This window comes from Corvus kubaryi, unplaced genomic scaffold (assembly GCF_017639235.1).
Source record: "Corvus kubaryi isolate FWS band 111438036 unplaced genomic scaffold, C.kubaryi_AGA036_p1.0 126, whole genome shotgun sequence".
Taxonomy (NCBI): Eukaryota; Metazoa; Chordata; class Aves; order Passeriformes; family Corvidae; genus Corvus; species Corvus kubaryi.
The window spans coordinates 908053-926834 of NW_024580661.1; the positions used below are offsets into that span (position 1 = coordinate 908053).

An 18782-nucleotide genomic window follows, 5' to 3' on the forward strand; every position below is an offset into this window, starting at 1 on the left:
CTCACAGCAGATAAACAGTAATGAGTATTTTGGACCAAACCACTACACTAAATTGGTGTTTCCGCCCGGTTACAAACCGAACCCGTGACAAAATGGTGGAGAATGCGGGCACTTGATGAGAGCTGTGAGATACAGATTAATTAGGAGGAATACTGGGCAAAGCAAGTATTAAGTCATAAGTTAAGTAGCATGATAGTGAGAAACTTATATTGTAACTGTATTGAACTATCTAGGGGTGGAATATAGTAGAAGTTGAATGTAATTTTGATAATAATTCTTAAATGTGTCTTCACAGAGGTGAGGGGTGGAGAATGTCATAGGTTAGCAAGCATAGTCCCGGAAGGGACGTCCTTGCTAAGGGGTGCTTACAGTTTCCTCTGGGAACTGATAGAACCTATCACCTGGCCAGTTTGAATATGGACACTTCTCTAAGCCACTTAAAGTTGTGATCACCTCTGTGATCCACATTTAAGAATAGGCAAACTCCCCCTCCAAGCTCTCTCTCGTTTCCGGCGCTGGGACAGGTGGCTGCAGGCCCCGTGTGGGGGCCAGCGGGCCCGGCCAGGCCCTGCCTGGGCCAGGCCGGGTCGGGCCACGGCCATCCTGGAGCCATGGACCTGTTCCAGCCGTGGAACCCCCCCCCCCACTGCCTTGCTGTGGGCAGCCGGAGCAGCTCGGCTCTCCCCCCCCCCTCTCCACTGCGATAAGAAAAATTCAACATTCCAGCTGCAAAGCTGCAAGGCCGAGGTGAGAGTAACCCTTTTATTGCTGTGAAGAGCTGAAAACCTGAGGGAAGAGAGAGAGGAGATGCTTAAAGCTGAAATTCTGTTGTGAAGCTATGATATATCAGAGTATCCTGTTGTAATTTCATGAAGATATGGGGGGGTGGAGTGTTCAACTCGTGAGCAAAAGCACCTGCGCTGAGATAGGCAGATGCTGACGCAGCTGTAATTTCATGAGAAGTTTGGACAGGGAGAGATGAACCAGATGAGGACTTTTGCTCCAAACGGGAAAGGAGAAAACCTCAGCCCGTAGAGATGAACCAGATGAGGACTTTTGCTCCAAATGGGAAAGGAGAAAACCTCAGTTCCTGGAGATGCTCCCAGAGATAGTCCTAAAGATGAAGATGATGAAGACCCTTTGCTCCCAGGGAAGGAGAAGGGCCTCTGTTTTTGTTTCTGAACGGCTCAACCTTAAAATTGTACCCCAAAAATCTTCAAGAGTGGACCCTCGAAAGCAGTTGCGGGAAAAGCTGCAAGTCGGGGGAAAGGACTCACACGCAGGCAGAGACTCCTCTTCCTAAATGGACTGAACAATATTTGGAAGTGGGCGGCTGTCTCGTTGTGATAATGTTTTCATAGCATGAGCAAGAAGAGACTTCTCTTTCTAAATGGACTGAACAAGGTTATTATGGAAGTGGTAAACAGACTGAACATCTTAAGGGTTGTCTTTTCACATTGTCAGTGGGAGAAGGGAGGAAGGTGGGGGGAGGAGGAGAGTTCTGAAGGTGGTATAATTTTTTTCTTCTTTTAGGTCTGTTAATAAACTTCTTCATATTCTTTCAAGTTTGGTGCCTGTTTTGCATTTCTCCTAATTCTTATCTCACAGCAGATAAACAGTAATGAGTATTTTGGACCAAACCACTACAAATAAAAAGGACTATACCATCTGTTAGCTGTATATAATTATATTAAAAACATCAGTCTGTACTTGATTCAACAATTTTCAAGAGCTTGTTAACCTTTCAAATTAGATTTGTACTATCAATTATACTTAACCAGGAACTTTTTATCCATGGCTTTTATATTTCCTTAATTAGTTCCATAACTCATTTTAGGCATCTTTCTAATAATGTCACACAGTTACACAGCCACAGCAGGATTTTCAGGGATGTCTGGTTCCATCTTCCCCTTTTTCTTTCCCCACTACCACACTAACTGGGTGATGACGAATGTTCCCACCTCCAGCTACACTCTCACTTGAAGTATTCCTATGAAATTTGTCAAGGGCCAGACTTTGTGTCTGAGAGCAGTGGTGTGAATGGGCTCTGCAGGCCCCAGCTTCAGGCTGCCATCCTGAGAGAATGGACTGCAGGTATTCTGTAATTACCTCTTGGATTATCCCTGCCGCTTTTCAAAAAGGTCTGAGAGAGTCTTTTTGCCTCTGGAACTTTCAGACGATTCTCTTCAGCCAGTTTGTTCTGGCCCTGACCCTTCCGAGGTCAGAGTTAAGCAGACACTGTGTGTAAGAACAGCCCCAGAACTCCCTGACCATAGGGTGATACTCCAGCCTGCTCAGCAGCACAGCAGGATTCATTTGCACCCCAAAGAAGGCATTGTTCTTAAGGTCACATCTCCATAAAGTTTAGCACTTTAGCAGTGAGATAAAAGCTGTTCTCAAGACGCTGTCATGATTTGGAAAAGGAGAAAAGGCATAGCATTAGAAAATGTTTTTGAAATCAAAGTGTCTGTCTTACAGAATAGAGAACATGATGAAGACATAGTTCATCTGGATCCAAATACTTAGGCAATAAATATTTTTTTCGTATTGGGAACATTCCTATCACTTTCCAGCCTCCTGGTTTCTCACATTTTAACTTCTTATCGTGATAGTTTTCATTATTGTTTCCAAAATACGTGTTAGAACATACATTTTCTATGTTAGAGTACTACACTGCAACCAGATAGCATCATTTTTCACAGACACACCCACCAAATTCACATTAACACCACTGAGGTAGTGATATCATTTATCACAGCTTAACCTTTCTCGTAGTTCAGAGCTGTAGGATGGGAAGGACAAAGAAAACTTCTTAAAATAGTCTTGACAGCTGTTTCTCCAGCCTGTCATTAAAGCTTTCCCCACGGACCATATGCTGAACTCCAGCCTGAACCTAATTTCAATCCAGGACCTCTTGTTTTATCAGCTATAGATAGGGAAAGCAGATTACTTCTATCTTCTTTATGGTGACCTCCCATATATTTGGAAATTGTGGTGCTGCGCTGTGTGCTTAGGCTCCTCTTCCTTCCCACCTTTTTGATCTGTCACATTTTCTGTGCTTTGGTTCATCTCTTTCTCTAAGGATGGTGCAGAGGTCTCCAAGGTGATTGGCCCAGAACAGACCGGATGTGTGCAGCAGCCTGTGCTCTTGTTCCAGGTCTCATCTGCATTTTCTGGGATTTTCTTCTCCAGTGTGGCACTGCTGAGTCTGGCTCATTTTGTGCCCCACAGAAATTCCCCAGAGCCTGCACCCTGACTCGTTATTCCTCAGGGGAAGTCAGGAGCTGCTGCTTGCCCACAGAGCTTTAGAATTCTGCTGTCTTGCAGCCTGTTTGCTAAAAGCTGTCCTGCAAGGAATTAACACTCAAGTATGGAATAGTGCTGGCCATGGGCTGGATCCTGCAGAACTCTGCCAGAGTCCTCTCCACTTTGGTACGGATCTGTAGATAATGAACCCCTGTCTTCAGGCTTTCGTGCAGGTTTCCATTTTTAAAGAGCTTTTGGTTCTGTATGTGCTCTTTTCATCCTCCTGGCCTTCAATTCCTCTCCTGAGAGTTCTCTAGGAAGACTGGGTTAGTCCAGCCAGCCTTGCAAGTGTGTAGGAAAAAGCTTACCAAACTAGGGATGCTGTAACCCAATTTTTCTTCACAAGGCTTCCACGCTTATCCTCATGTTCCTGGTTTTTATTGTGTCCGGCTATCTCTAACGCTTGACAATTTTAACAAAGTAATAATAATAATAAATTTAAAAAAAATGTTTTAAACACTCAAAACTATAGAGAGAGGTGATCCTGTGGCAGTTCTATGCAGTGGCCAGAGATCCCAGTGTCCTGCAGAAGGAGGAGTTTCCAGAATGTCAGGCTAGCTGGGAGCAAGCCATGGAGAGTCATTCGTGCCGTTCCTGATATTTTCCATTCTCCTCTTGCCTGCCTGTTCATGCAGGGAAATACTGGGAGAGAAGTCCCTGCTGCATCCTTCTGCATCGCTGCCTGAACAGCTCTTACTTGGTGGCTGCACATTGAAATGAAATTTAGGAGAATATGCTCAAAGGAAGAGACACATGAAATATTCCCAAGGACCCTCGAAAGGTCTACAGTGAAGTGAGGGGAAAAATCCCCAAGAAATTCCCCTTTTCAATGGATGCTGCCCCCGCCCTGTCTAGTCCAGTATTTCTCACTCTCTATTGCTTTCTTTTTTCAAAAACCAATTAAGTGCTTGAAGGTGGAATTTGTGGATGTGAAAAATCAGCAAAATATGCAAATGCTGTTATGCTGAGGCCAGGGAGAGCTCTGCATGAAAGTGAAAGGCTACAGTATGAAAACCATGGATTTTACAAATGCATTGTTTCAGTGCAATTTGGTTATATTTTAAATAAAAAGTAATGCTCTGGCTTTTAGCAGCCCTTGAAATTCCACCATATTTCACAATTGCAGAAATTCGTTGTTTTCTGCTTCATATTTAACGAAGTATTTTAGAGCATTTAGGGAGCAAAAACAGCCCTTGAAATTTGTCTTAACTTTGCTGTTCATTTTTTTCTTGCATGGCTTCTTCCTGTCATTGATATAATTTTACACCAATGCTACTTCCATAGGTATTAAACATAATAGTAAAACATATAAGTAATTTAATATGGCTTGTACTGAGCACAAAGATATTTAAGCACAATGGGAAAACATAAATAAAACTAGTAATTTTTATTAACAATATTTGTTGCTCTGTAAGAAAGCTGATGTTTCTGATCTAGATCTCTGTTTCTGAAACAAGGAACTAAGGCAGAGGTTTTGGAAGCTGATACATGCACACATGCCAAGTTCAAAAAGGAACTGAGCATCCCGATTTATTTCCCATACTTAATGTTGTTAGCAAACGAGATGTAGACCTTACAGGAGTTAAATCCAGGGCTGGGTTATTCATAGAGCCATTTAGATGGCATCAAAATACAGATGGATTTTGATTTTTGGCAATTAAATTATTAGTTAACTTTTATTCTGTTAAAAACCCCATCAACCGTATGAAAAACTGACGTGTGTGAATGCTGGTTGTAAATTACATGGAATTTTTCAGACTGGGTGTTTGTAGAGCAGTGTAAGTTCTTCCAGAACACCCTGTAGGAGGAACAACCTGTGATTCCTGCATGCCAGGACACCTTCTGGCCAGTGTTACATCTGAAATACAGAAAAAAATTCAGAAAATTTCAGCTGAAATACAGGAAAAAATTACAAATAGCTACAGAGTGTTCTGGACTCCTCGTAACCTCATGGCTGGGATTGCCCTTTGGATCTGATATCCTGGAAAGGTTTCCTTCTGAAAGGGCTTAGTGCCAGATCTTAATTGATTTTACAGAGTGGAAGTTCTGAGCCGTCAGGAGTCACCAGCTGGAGGGTTGGAACAAATGATCCCATTCCAGGACAGAGACCCTTCTCTCAGGGTGTGACCTTCAAGGACACTCCCTGGAGCACCTAGGTTCCTTCCCAAAGGCTCTGGATGAGCAGGGGAAGGTTGGAAGCTCAACAAGTGCTTCCCTGATGGTCCCTTTGGAGCTCCTCACCTGGAGAGGGGGATCTGAGCTCACGTTTCTCCATGCCCTTCAGGTGCATTCACCCTGCTGCCTCTGGGCATAAAGAGGGACAAATTAAATGAGTAATTAACTAAGCTAATAATAAATAGAAAAAGTGGGGTGTCAAGGACAGGGTAGAATATTATTTAAAGTGGGTATCTCAACCTGTTTCCCTGAGTAACTGCACAAATAAACTGTTATTCATTTTGAAGGTGAAGCTCTAATAATACCTTTAAAACACTCAAGTAAAGTTCAAATGCAATCTACTATTTATGATAAAGCGTTCCCGGTGTTGGAGGCAACTCTTTCCCAAATTGATTATATTCCCTTTTGAGCAGAAGTAGGTTTCAAGCATCTAATTCAGGAAGAGTCATCCATCTTCCTTTCTGTTAGTCAGACAGCTCGATATTCCAGTTCCTTCACAAAGTCTAACTTGCCAATGGAACGGATATTTATTTTTCTTCAGCAATACAGGCTCTTTCTGAGTAGTTCAAGCCTGCTTAGCATTTGTGTTCTTTGTGACAGGCATTCATTTTTGGAACAAACTCGTGTGTGCATCAGAAATGAGAAAAGAAAAATGCCAAATGCCAAAAAGGGGCATTTTAAAGAGTTTTAATGATTACTAAAGAATTTCTTTTTAAGATTTGCAGATATTTTATAGTCAGTCTACAGCTAAAAAGCAATTATTGTAACCTGGGAACATACAGTGATAATTCGTATTATTTTAATTTATTGTTTGTGAGTTCTTCTCTTTATCAGTGATAAACAGATACAAATCATGGTCATGAATCTTGTTGAGAACACATCCAGCTATTTTTGTTATAATTGCTAAGAAAATGCTTTTATCTGGAGTTTTAAGAAATGTCATTCTTTTTATGTGACTCTGGGATGATGACGCTTCATGCTCCAGAACAAATCCAAGAGAAAAGTCAACAGGAGTTAACCAAGGAATTTCAAATCACAAAATCATTTGTCTTTATGACTGAATCTATCCCTGATGTCAGTCCTAACCCTTGTAGGACTTGGGGTTTGCCCTGAACTTGGCAAGGCTTCATTGCTTTCTCTCCAAACCCAGTGGCCAAAGAAGAAATGCTGTTTTCAGGTTCCAAAGCGATGTAACTTTATTTTTCACAGCTAAAATTGGATATCTCAGGTAGAATTTAAATTCTTTGCTGTCACTGGCTATGAACAAAACTCATCCTGGCTGAAAAACAAAACATGCAGCCTTTCTTTCAATGAACAATCCCCTTTATTGGTACATTTTCGTTGGTAGAATTTGCCAAAAAATAAATGAACTTGTCAACATTAAGTCGCTCCTGTTTGTTCCAGGACGCCCGAGTCGTGCTGTGATCAGTCTTTTCCCAGAGAAGCTGAAGAGATGACCTTTTAGTTTTTGCTCAAGTACAGAATGCAAAATGGAAGTCATAGCATTCTGTACTCACCCTGAGTCTGCTGCTCCCAAGGCTTGAAACATGGCTTGGTGACATGACCCAGCCAAGTGTGGCATCGAAGTAATGATGTTGTAATTAAGGCAGAGGTGGAACTTCCACTTTGGACATCTGTTTTGGATTGACAGTATCATTCTTCCACAAACTCCTTTCCGGCTGCAAATTTTCCATGTTGTTCTGCCATTTCTCAGCGTGAGTAAAGAAACCATTTCTGGCCCATCAGGAATTTGTAATTGTATTTGATTGTGACCTCAATCATCATCCAAGCCCTGCTGGGGAGGAGACTTAAAAACCTGAGATAAACAGAAACTGAGACAGAATTCAGCCTGGAGAAGAGAAGGTTTTGTGGAGACCTCACATCACCCTCCAGGTGTGAAGGGGCTGCAGGGAAACCGGAGAGGGACCCTGCAACAGGAACCGGAGTGACAGGACACAGGGCATGGCTTCCCAGTGCCAGATGGGATATTGGGGAGGGATTGTTCCCTGGGAGGGTGGGCAGGCCCTGGCACAGGGTGCCCAGAGCAGCTGTGGCTGCCCCTGGATCCCTGGAAGTGTCCAAGGCCAGGCTGGACACTGGGGCTTGGAGCAGCCTGGGACAGTGGGAGGTGTCTCTGCCCTTGGCAGGGGTGGCACTGGAGGGGTTTTAAGGTCCTTCCAACCCAAACCATTCCATGATTCAATGATCCTAAAATTCAGCACAGGTTTAATTTCTGGCTGACCAACCTTGAGTCATAATGTCTTGATTCACTGTAATGGGCCAGTCAGGGGTTTCCTTTCGTGTATTCCTATGCTTTTCTGAGAAGAAAATGGTTGTAATGGAATGACTGGAATAATTTAAATAGGCTGTAGTTCAGTTGTACACAATTCAAGGGTGTTAAGGAATAAAAACAATTTCAGATGGAATAATGAGTGTTTGAGGAGGAGGAGCAGAATTCAAATGAAGGAGTTGCATTGCACAATGACTGCAAATCACTCATGATATCCAAACCTAAAAAATGTAAATGAATTCCAGGAGCTCTGTCAAACAGGACCAAAGATGTGAAGATGTGTAGTCAGACGTCATCAGCATAATTGATGATGTGATTGTAGGGTGAGAAAAGAGCCTTTTAAACAGAAAGAGGGTGAAAATACCAAAGTTTTCCAGCTGGTGTTGACTCCATTAAGGCTGGATGTCCCAGTAAACTTTGTGACCATTTCCCTGCCTTGTGGCACTGGGATCCCAGAATGGCCTCCTGAGGGATTTATTAAAGGACTTCAATACTTGAGAGTTCCTATCTTGGAAAAAAAAAAATTGTCCTAACCTTGGTTTTACAAATATTAACTTAAAAGAAATAGACCTAATGAGTGTGGGTGGTCTTCCTTGCTACACTTACTAATATCAGATGTGCCTTTTCAATTGTATCACCTCCATTTGCTTGTGGCTGACAAATATCAGACTCCACAATCACAATTAAAAAAAAAAAATAGAGAAACATGTAGTCTTTATACCTGGCAGTGAAATAATTATGCTCAGCATGATCAAAAATATTCATTTTTTTTCCTAGACAAGACTTGTTGCTTGATGATGGAAAGTGCTTCATGGTGCTGGAAGCAGCAAAATTATCCCACCCTGCACCCCTGCAGTCAGAAAGACAAAGCAGACCTAAAATTCAGATGTCACCAACAGAATTGTCTCATTTGCTTTAGCAACCAACCTTTCATTTAATAGAGGAATAATGGTACTGGAAACAAAATGAACTCTAAAGCTGCAGCCTGTTCTAAGTGTTGCAATGAGCACAGGGATCAACTCAGTCACCCCATGGAGGAGTTTTAGATTTGCAGAAGCAAAAAATTAGACTTATTGCTTGATGCAAATGAATGCAGAAGGGCTTTGGGTACCCCAGAAGGTCAAGCTGACCTCGTTTGCTGATTAAAAGGTAGAGACTAAAGACAAGGTAATTTTACTGTATTGGAACATTTGGTGGTAATGATGTGGCAGGATAATTTGTGGTCATAAGATATCCATGGTGATAGAGAATGGAAAGTAGATCATAATAGCCTGTGAGACTAAGAAATGGCTGCAAACTGAATATGCAAAGGATATAGAATAACTGGTGAAAAGCACATTAAGGAAGTTGTTATTTGCAACTTTACTTGTGATGGTTTGGGAGATCGTGGCACCTTAGGGGTTTTGTGGTGGTTTTGTTGTTGTTGTTAGGGACAAAGGACTGTGCTCTTTGATTTCTTTCCCTGTTTATATAACCTAAAAATGTAGTAACTATGGAATGATTGTTTAGAGTAATTTGGATGAAAGAATAGGAAGGGCTATACCTAATTTGACATATACTGGATCATAGGTCATTAAATGAATTTTTTTCTATCTGAGGCCTTTGGAGGAAGTGAACTCTTTTTAAAGGTGATTAAACCCAAACTTATTTTTTTCCTGGTGGGTTTTAATCTCATGGCTTTTTGTATTTATAAAATTCATCTGGAAGAATCTGTTTAGAAAATATACGAGACCTTCCCAGAATTGACCACAAACCGTAATTTTATTTAAGCTGAGTTAACAAAATATTACGCTGAGTATCAGCTGTCAATGTCACTAATACTGTAAGTGGAATTTTCCTAACGAGCCCTGAAATTAGTATGATAATCCTGTTAAATTTGAATTCACTTTTGAAGGGATTTTGTGAAGTTAATAGAAGAGTTGACATTTCACTTCAAACAAAAGCTGCTGTAGGTTCTTGGAGTTATCACTTCTTTCATTTTAGGAACAGAGCAGATATGTTTCCATTGATGTCTGCAAAGCAGCTCTGGTCTATACAAGCTGGTGATGTTGCCCGGTTGAATCAGCCTTTAAAAAAAGAAATCCCAGACTAACATTCCACTACTCTTTTCTGTAAAACCCTTCATGAGGCTACAAGATCCACAGGATAGTATTAATTATGTCATCCTGTTCTTTTAAGATGTTCTTCTCTCTAGATTTAAATTTCACCTCTAAGCAAACACAGAAGACTGTTACATATAATGCATGGTCATTTAAGCAGAAAATTATTTTAGAGTGGTTAATTATTTAATTATTGCATACACTATATCCTTGAGGAAACACTGCTAAGAAGAAAAATCAGTGAAGCAAGCAGAAGCTTTTTTACTTGAACTCCATTCTCAAATAACATTGCCGACTATTTTCCTTGAACTGAGAAATGAAATTGCAGATAAAAATGCTAGATGAAAACACGTTCAAATGAAGATTAGATTCACATTTTAGAAGTTGATATTTGGTTAGCTTGGTAACACATATAAGTAAAACTCACATGCATCTAGAATTGTAGAAAGAGGCACCTCAAGAAAAGATCTGCTGCTCTCTGCAGCAAGCCAAAATCAAAGAGAGATGTTTTGCTTTATTGATCTGTTCCTTCTGTGGAAAAGAACTCCAGAACCTCCCTTATAACCTCTTCCAGAACTTCATGAGTCTGATATTATGTGATTGACTTCCCTTCCAGTGTAGCTAATGCCCTGGTCCCAGACAGCAAGCAGAACCAGAGCTGGGGTATGACACCCTGTGCTGGGCACGCCCTGCCATCTCCCTGTCTCCTTCCTTGTGGGTAAAGCTCTCTGCAAGCTCAGCTGGACAACACCAGCACCCCTCAGCACTGCTCAGCACCAGCTGATGGCTCCCCTGTTGTCATGGAATTCCTCTGAGGAGCTGCAGAACTTCAGTGGGGAGGGGAGTGCAGGGAATTTATCTGCTGTGTGCAGACTGAGCCCTGCCAGAGGAGGCTCTGTGCCAAAGAGGGGTTGAGAACAGAAAAGGAACTCAGCTGCCTGATGGCAGAGCACTCTCCTGGCTACTGCCAGTGGAGATGGGCTGGAATAGGAGTGCTCCTTCCCTGGCACCATTTATTTTCCTTCCTTGAGAGGTTTGCCAGGCTCCAGGGTGGTAGGTATAAAGGACACCTTGGCATCTGAGCAAGAGGGAAGCCAATGGCACTGCCAATAGTGACTTTGGAGAAAAGCAGGAACAGACATGCAAGCCAGACCTCAGAGAAGGCAGAAAATCTGTTTTGATGGGCCCAGAGTGGCTGAGGGCTGTGTGTTCCAGCACAGAAAGGCTCTTGAGGTTGCTGAAATGGGAGAAGGCTTGGATTAAAGACCCCATGATGCAAGGATACTGTGCATTGAGGGGAGATTCCCCAGCAAACTCCTTTCACTGCCGTTCAGTGTCCCTTGAAGTTGTCTCTGCTTTTGAAGGAACACAGTTGTCTTAGTTTGTAGCCTAATGAAACCTGGCACTGGAGTTGACAAAGCTGTGGTGGTGTTTTGGGGATGTTAATTGAAGGATCATGTTTAATTCATTTCAAAGCTTTTGCCAGTTCAGGGCTGTGTTGTAGCTGGTGTGCATTTAGGCACGTGTGCCTGGATTACCATCACAGTGTCTTCTGGGGCTCTGCTCTGAGGGTGGAAGGCTGGGTAAAAAATGAGTGCTAAACTTGGTCTTCTGTCCAGCTGGTTATAAATCAGGGTGTTCTGTGTATGGTATCACTGGAAGGGAACGAGTACCCAATGCCACCACTTAAAAAAAGTGCTTTGGAACATGGACAACAGCTAATCTTACAAAGGACTGCACACATGTAATATTTGGCTGAGGGGAAAATACCTTCAAAATTTATGACAGTATTTTTCCTTGCTGGTTGCCTGGTGCTCTCTCCTTGCACAGAGAGACGCTGCCCCAGCTGCAAATGTCCCAAAGAGGGTTGAAGTTACCCTGGAACAGAAGTGGCTGTCACCAGCTAAGCCCGGAGCACTGATTTTCCCCCATAACAATGGGCTCTGCTTGCACTTGGGACTTCTGTGCATTATCACAGAATAGTTTGGGTTGGAAGGGACCTTAAAGATCAGCTGGTTCCACCCGCTGAAGTGAGTGGCTTCACTGGCACCACCTCACAGAAGTGGTCCTGTGTGCAGGTCACTGAGAGGGGTCATTCAATTGTCCACCTTCAGACAATCAGCGGCTCTGTGAGTAATCCTGCAAAGCAAATACTGGGGGTAACTACAACTGCTACTCCAGTGAGTAACACTCAAATCACTGGTGGTTGAAAATGACAATGCTTCTTAGGGCAAACACACAGACATCAGCTCATGCTTAGAGGAACCTGTGGGATGAATAATGAGGAAATATACGAAGCGATACAAAAAGCACCAAGTTCTGTTTCGTTTTGCTGACGAAAGAGTTCTAGTTGAAGGTAAAAGGCTCTTAAAAGGTATCTCTGGGGTGTGGTTACTGCAGTTTTTTCACATGGGGCCTGGCCTTTCCCTAAGGGCTCCTGTCATGGCATTTACTGGGACAGAGGCATCAGTGGGACTGTAGCTGTCTCCAGGGGGCACGGACAGCCAAGAAATTGTGGATTGTGCTCTGGTGCTATTAGTGCACTTTCTGAGATACACAGTGGCGTGTTTCCATTTCTCATCTTGGTCTAGGGAGGAACAGAGCAGCACTCACACATCTGGCTCCTGTGCAGGGCTCACAGGAGTGGCCGAGTGCTTCAGTTTATCAAACTCCTCCATTTACATCTCCTCTATATCTTGGATTTGAAATCCTCAGAGTTGTAGCATAAATACAGAATTTGTAAAAATGTCTTTTGAAATGAAGGTGTTTGGGCTGCCCATGCCTGGGGGCAGTGGGGGACCGGGGACTTCTGTCAGAGACTCCCCTGTGGTGTGGGGACATCCAAGTGGGGCAGAAGGAAGGTGTGGGGAGGAAAGAGCAGAAGAGCAGAGCGGGGCTGCTGTGGGGTGCACATCACCTCCATTCCCCACCCCTGCACTCTTGGGGTGGGAGAGGAGTCAAGGAGGGAGGGGTGAAAATGAGCCTGGGACAGGGGTCAGGTAAAGAGGTTTGTTTCTCATCCTTGAACCCTGTACCCATTGGAAATAAACCAGTTTTCCCCCAGTCAAGTCAGTTTTGCCTGTGATAGTGCTTGGTAAGAGATCAGTAAATGTTCTCCATGCTTTTATCTTGACCCACAAGTTAATTTTTTCCCCATCTCCTGCTGATGGCCAAGCTCTACTCACAAGAACAACCAGCTTAGAGAACACATGCTGTTTGTAAAGGGAAAACCAAAACTACCCACAGCACCTGAGGGCAGGATGGATGTCATGAATGCATTTTATCAATGCTTTTAAACCCCAGTGTCTGCTGGTGTTTGTGAAGAGAGTGTAAATGACTCGGTATCTAATGCTGTGAAATGACTGTAAATTCCAGTGATAAGAGTTGAGTGAAAATGCATGAATGTGGATTTTCATCTTGGTTGTGCACACTGAAACCTGAGATGGTCAGGGAGAATCCTGTCATGTGGAGAGCACTAATTCAGAGAGAGAAAATTGGTGAAATAAACATCAACAGTGCCATGTTCCTGTGCTGTGGTGCACTACAGGTTGGGAATCAAAAGATTTGACAGATTATGGGCTGGACTAATTGAGAAGGATCTCAAATGCTCTCAGTCTAAAACGGGAGACTCAGCCAGTGTGGCTCAGGAATTAAATCTGAAAGCAAATATGTATGACAATCAATTAGTGACTAATAAACTTACTTCTTCAATTACAGTGGAAGTGGATGATGCAGCCGAGGCAGATGAGCCACTAGAGGAAGAGGGAAGAAAACAACTCATTTGCCAAATATGGACAAGACACCCCACAAAATGTATAGAAATGAGGGTGATTTTCCTGTGCTTGATCAAACATAAAAAAACATGTTAAAAAAGCTCGATGTAATTTAAAAATCTTTTTGATGTGATTTTGAAGCTGTGTTTTGATAGCTTTTTCTCCACTCACAGGATACAGATTGCTATTCCATAGTAAATGGGGTGCAATTAGTGACTATCCACAGCTGAAGACAGTAGTCAGCAGGAGCCCCGAGGCTTTTCTGATCTTCACTGCATCTGGACCAATATTCTCCTGTGTCTTGTGGTGCACAATTCCCCACAAAGGAACCAGATCTTGCACTCGCTGTTGTGTTTCTCTCACGTCTCTTTGGCAAGGAGCACATGGGGTTTTCCCTTGCCCTGCTGCTTGGGGAATGGTCTGTTTCCTAGGAGCATCTGGAAATTTCATCTGAAAAGCTTTTGTTACGTCAGGGCCTTGGGACCTGATGACGTCTTGATCTTTTCTGGTCTCCCAAAGGGAATTTGGAGAGCATTTTTTTACCCATTGTTGGGACGTTTGAGGCACATTCTGCAAACCTTTCTGCACTGAATGTCTGTTACATGGTTTTAATGGGTCTTACAACCATTTGCAGTCATAACCGTTCAGATTATCACGAGCCGTGCTAATACTTGCCATGATTTAATCTATATAAATCAAGTAAATATCGATTTATTAAATTTTCGGGGTTGTTCCTTGTATGGAAAAGCCATTTTGCGGTTAATATGTTCTAAGACTGACAATTTGGCTTTATGAATTGCAGATTGTTTTTTGTCTCAGCTTTATGGTTGGCTCAGAGCAATATGAGACTCTGCTACCCATCCCTGTATTGTTTTCTTTGCACATCTCACCAGGATGATTCATGGTTTGGGGCCCAGAGATGTTCCTGGTTTGTCTGATACCCACAGTTTCTATATTGCGTGGCTGATTCACAGTGCTACACAATGCAAGATACAGTGGTTTGTGTTGACTGACTCTCAGATAGCTGCCCTGACATATTTAGTTTAGACTTATCCATCTACCAGCCTGTGCAGGATATGGCATCTGCTCCCTTGAATTTAGTTATTCTTTGTCTGATTTATAACACAGGCCTGTAATAAATTATCTCAGCACAGTTGGAGTGCACTGAACTGCAGATTAAGAGCTGGAATGAGTGGGGAAGGCAGGGACTTCATAAACCAGATTTATGGAATCAAAACTCTCTTTTTTTTTTGTTTTGATTCCTTAGCAGAAGCTAACAAAAAGTTATCTTAACTGCTAACTTTATAACATATTTCAGCAAACTCTTTCCTAACTCTGCTGATCTCATATAATTAACCTGTGCTTTTTAATAAACATCCTGCAACTCCAGCAAGTGCTGCAGAAAGCAAAGACTGTTTCATCATGTTGAAGTCCAGTGCATTGATGTGTTTATTAAATCTGTTGATATTTTCTTCACTGAGACCTTTGTAAAATGCTGTTTTCATGTGGATACAAGTCCTCAGAGGCAGCGAATGTCCTGCAGCCTCTTCCTGCTGTTCTCTTCACTCAGGAAGAGTCAGTCTTTAGGCACTGGTCAAGTATTACTCCGCTGTGTCTGTTTAGTTCTTAATCTGCATGTGTGTTTAGTTCTTAATTTGTGTTAACAAAGCAGGCACTGAGCTTCATCTTCTCCCTTAATGGGAACAGTAACAGGCTGTGCATGGCCCTCGCGGCACAGCAAGAAGGGGAAAAAAATATTTGTGGAGCTAAATGGAGGTGGGAGGAGGTGTGTACCCATGGCAGCACTTAGAACCCCAAAGTGCAAGACAAGGCTTCAAAGGTTACAAACCCAGGAGAAGCTGAAGTAACCTGGTCAGTAACCTGGTCAGTAACCTGGAACACAGGGAATGACAAAAAGTACCTTTCTGAGGGGATGATCTCAAAGAGCTTGTGTTGAGTAGAGCGGCTGTGAACTTGGTAAGAAGCATCGCTGCCCAAAGCTGAGTTTAAGGAGGGTGCTCAGCAGGAGGGTGGGATTCCTGCAGGAGACACAGACTGGTGATGGCAAGCACAGCCTGACTACATCCAACGAAGACCAGTTAGAGACAAAACCAGATAATTAATAAAAACTCTTGTAAGCAAGACACCTTTGCAATAAAAAAGGGTAGGCTTCAGAGAAACAAGATTGATGGGACAAGAGATTCTTCACATTCAATTTTGTGTCACAGGTTTCAATGCAGTAATTTGGCAATTTATTATGGTGATGAATCTCTCTTGTTGATTATTAAAATTATTGCCAGGAATAATTTAAATTCTAGGTTTATAAAGAGGCTGTGGTGAGTTCAGGATGCTCAAGCTCTTAGAGTTGAATTAATTTGTTTTTATTTAACTCTCAGAGTTGAATTAATTTGTGTCAGAAGTTGGATTCTAGAAAGCACTCATTAAAAGTGAGTCAGAAATAATTTCTGTTTGTTTTTCTCAAAAATACTTTATGTAAAAGAAATTTAATTTTAGTAAATTTATTAGTGTCTCTTGGTAGAAAAGCAATGGATTGACAGTTGATATAAATTGTTACAATTGCTTAAAAGGTCAAAAACTATAGCACTTAGAGACAAACCATTCTATTAGTCTAGAAAGCTTTCATTAACATGCCCACATATATTGTGTATAACCAGTGAAGCTAAAAGCCTGCATTTCCCAAGGTTTAGGAGCTGCTCCGTGATTTTGACTGCATGAGTTTCCTGTCCGTACTTCCAGGAGCTGCTGGTTAAGGGAAGCTGTTACAATGGCCCTTTGCAGGGTGGTTTTCTCTCTGTCATGTTTAACCCAGCCATGTCTAAGAGAGCCAAGAAAATAAAGTCCAGACAGTTCTGTGCAACACCTCTGTCCAGGCAGTGATCTTTTTTAATGCAGGTCACAGTACCCATCCTCATGGTCACTAAAGGACCAGAAGAAATGCTGTTTCTCTGTCTGAAATTCTCTTTTTCTAGTGACTTGCCATTGTAGCACTTAGAGAAATAAACCTGAAGCTTACAAAACAGAGTAAGAGGATGAGTTTTGATGAAACTGACCTTGGACAGACCCCATGAGGTGATAGAGCGTGGCTTTAGATAAATCCCTGTGTTGGTGCTGCCCAGCAGTGATGCTGCAGTGTCTCCCACAGAGGCATACAACAATAACCCAGGAAATGCTGTTGTGGGGTTTGAAACTGGCCAGGTGTTTTTTCCTTCCTTAAGGAACTGGTAAATGCTCATTTTCCTGTTATCGAGTCCATTTGTGGTAATGCTGGACAGTGTGAGCTGTTTCATTCGTGTTTGTGGAAACCTGCAGCTCCCACAAAATGGGTTTGCATCGCCCTTGTTTGTTCTCCTGCAGAGTTCCAAAATGGTTGTGAATTAAGGGGCACCTCCTGTGCCTCCCAGGGTGGGCATGGGAGCTGCCTGCTACATATTTAAATGTTACTGCTTCTTTGACATCTACTTTCACATGAAATGCTATAGATTAATAACTAATTACTTTTTTTTTTAATAGCCCAGGAAGAAAAACAACTTTTATTTAATCCACACACACAAAAAAATTGCTTTGAAATAAAAAATATCTTCTTTACAGCATGAGGAGTCCGTGTTCCAGATGTCTTCATCTGTTGTTCTTTTCAGTGTTTGCCGAAAAGCTTTGTTGGATAAAGAAAAGGCTGTGGGCACTGCAGCCTGTTCCATGGCGGGGTGCACTGAGGGATCGGGTGCCTGCAGAGGAATTGCTGCTGTAATGCAAGAGAAAAAGGAGGTGATTTCAACAAATTAAAATATAGAGCACAGTGGTACAATAAAAACGATGGCAGCACCCAGAGCCTATCGTGGTGTGGACCCAGAGCCTCAAAGGGGACACGAAAGAGCCACCACTGGTTAGCAGTGCACATGGCAAAACTGGTGATTTGGGAAGAGCTACATTTGATTCCAGCTTTCCCTTGTTACTGTATTGAATTTCCAGGCTTGGCTTTAACTTGACACTATAGTCATTACAGTCTTTTTTCTACAAGTGGCAGTATCCAGTTCAAATACTTCAGAGTGTGTATGTGTTGATGCATTGCTCTATGTTTCATCTTATTTTAAAAACAAAACAAAACAAAAGTTTTACTCGACTCAAATGACTAATTTGTCCTGTAACAAGTTGTTTTTTCTAATTAAAAACTTTTCTTGGGGAAAAAAAGCACAACCAAATTTTGGAACCAGCACTATGACTGTAATATTGAAGGACTAAATGGAAGCTATAAACACAAAGATGAATAGTTTCTCCCCAGCAGGGTACATGATGTGAGAAATGAAAACATAACTGCCAAGAAGTAATTGGTATTACGAGATGTATGGAATTTCAGTCATATAAAGTTATAGAATCACAGAATCATGGAATGGTTTGGTTGGAAGGGACCTTAAAGGTAATCTTGCTCCACGCCCTGCCAAGGGCAGGGACACCTTCCACTGTCCCAGGCTGCTCTAAGCCCCAATGTCCAGCCTGGCCTTGGACACTGCCAGGGATCCAGGGGCAGCCACAGCTGCTCTGGGCACCCTATGCCAGGGCCTGCCCACCCTCCCAATATCCCATCTATCCTTCCCCTCTGGCAGGATGAAAACTGGATAACTTTTTTATGCCCTTTTTTTGAGTCCAGCAGTGTTGCTGTTGGCTGAAGTGCTGCTGGAGATGAACTCCCTCAGCACAAATACCTGGAATAACATAATTGGGCACCGTCAGAGTAACTTTACTGTGTGCAACCCGCCCCCCCCCCCCCCCCCCCCCCCAATCCTGTTGAGTTGGCTCTGTGCTGCCTTTTACCTGTGTTTTCCTGGGATGAGCTGATGAAGGTCAGTGGGGGCAGAGCACATGCTGGGAATGTGTTGGGGGGATGGCAGTGAATGGTGGGTTTGCAGAAAACACTATGGATGTTTGACTGCATCTGTAGCGTGTGGTTTTGGCAAAGTGCCCTGGTTTTCCTGCAGACCTGGCTCCATAATCTCTCCAGGAAGTGAGTTTCCCTTCATCTCTGGATGTAGCTTTCTAGAGAGCACTAAAGTGCTTTTTTTCATGAAAATATTTCAAGTGCTGCACTGTGGTCTGAGTCGCGGCATAGTGTTGTAGTTAATTCCG

The 18782-nt window shown here is 42.6% G+C and overlaps 1 long non-coding RNA gene across 1 annotated transcript in view; it reads left to right on the top strand.

Moving 5' to 3' along the window:
- The window catches only part of LOC121661530, a 61234-nt gene extending 43279 nt beyond the window's left edge, over positions 1-17955 (top strand). The window contains exon 3 of the long non-coding RNA XR_006015003.1: positions 13588-17955. This is a non-coding gene — a long non-coding RNA (uncharacterized LOC121661530). The remainder of the gene's footprint in view (positions 1-13587) is intronic.
- The last annotated feature ends 827 nt before the right edge of the window (positions 17956-18782 follow it).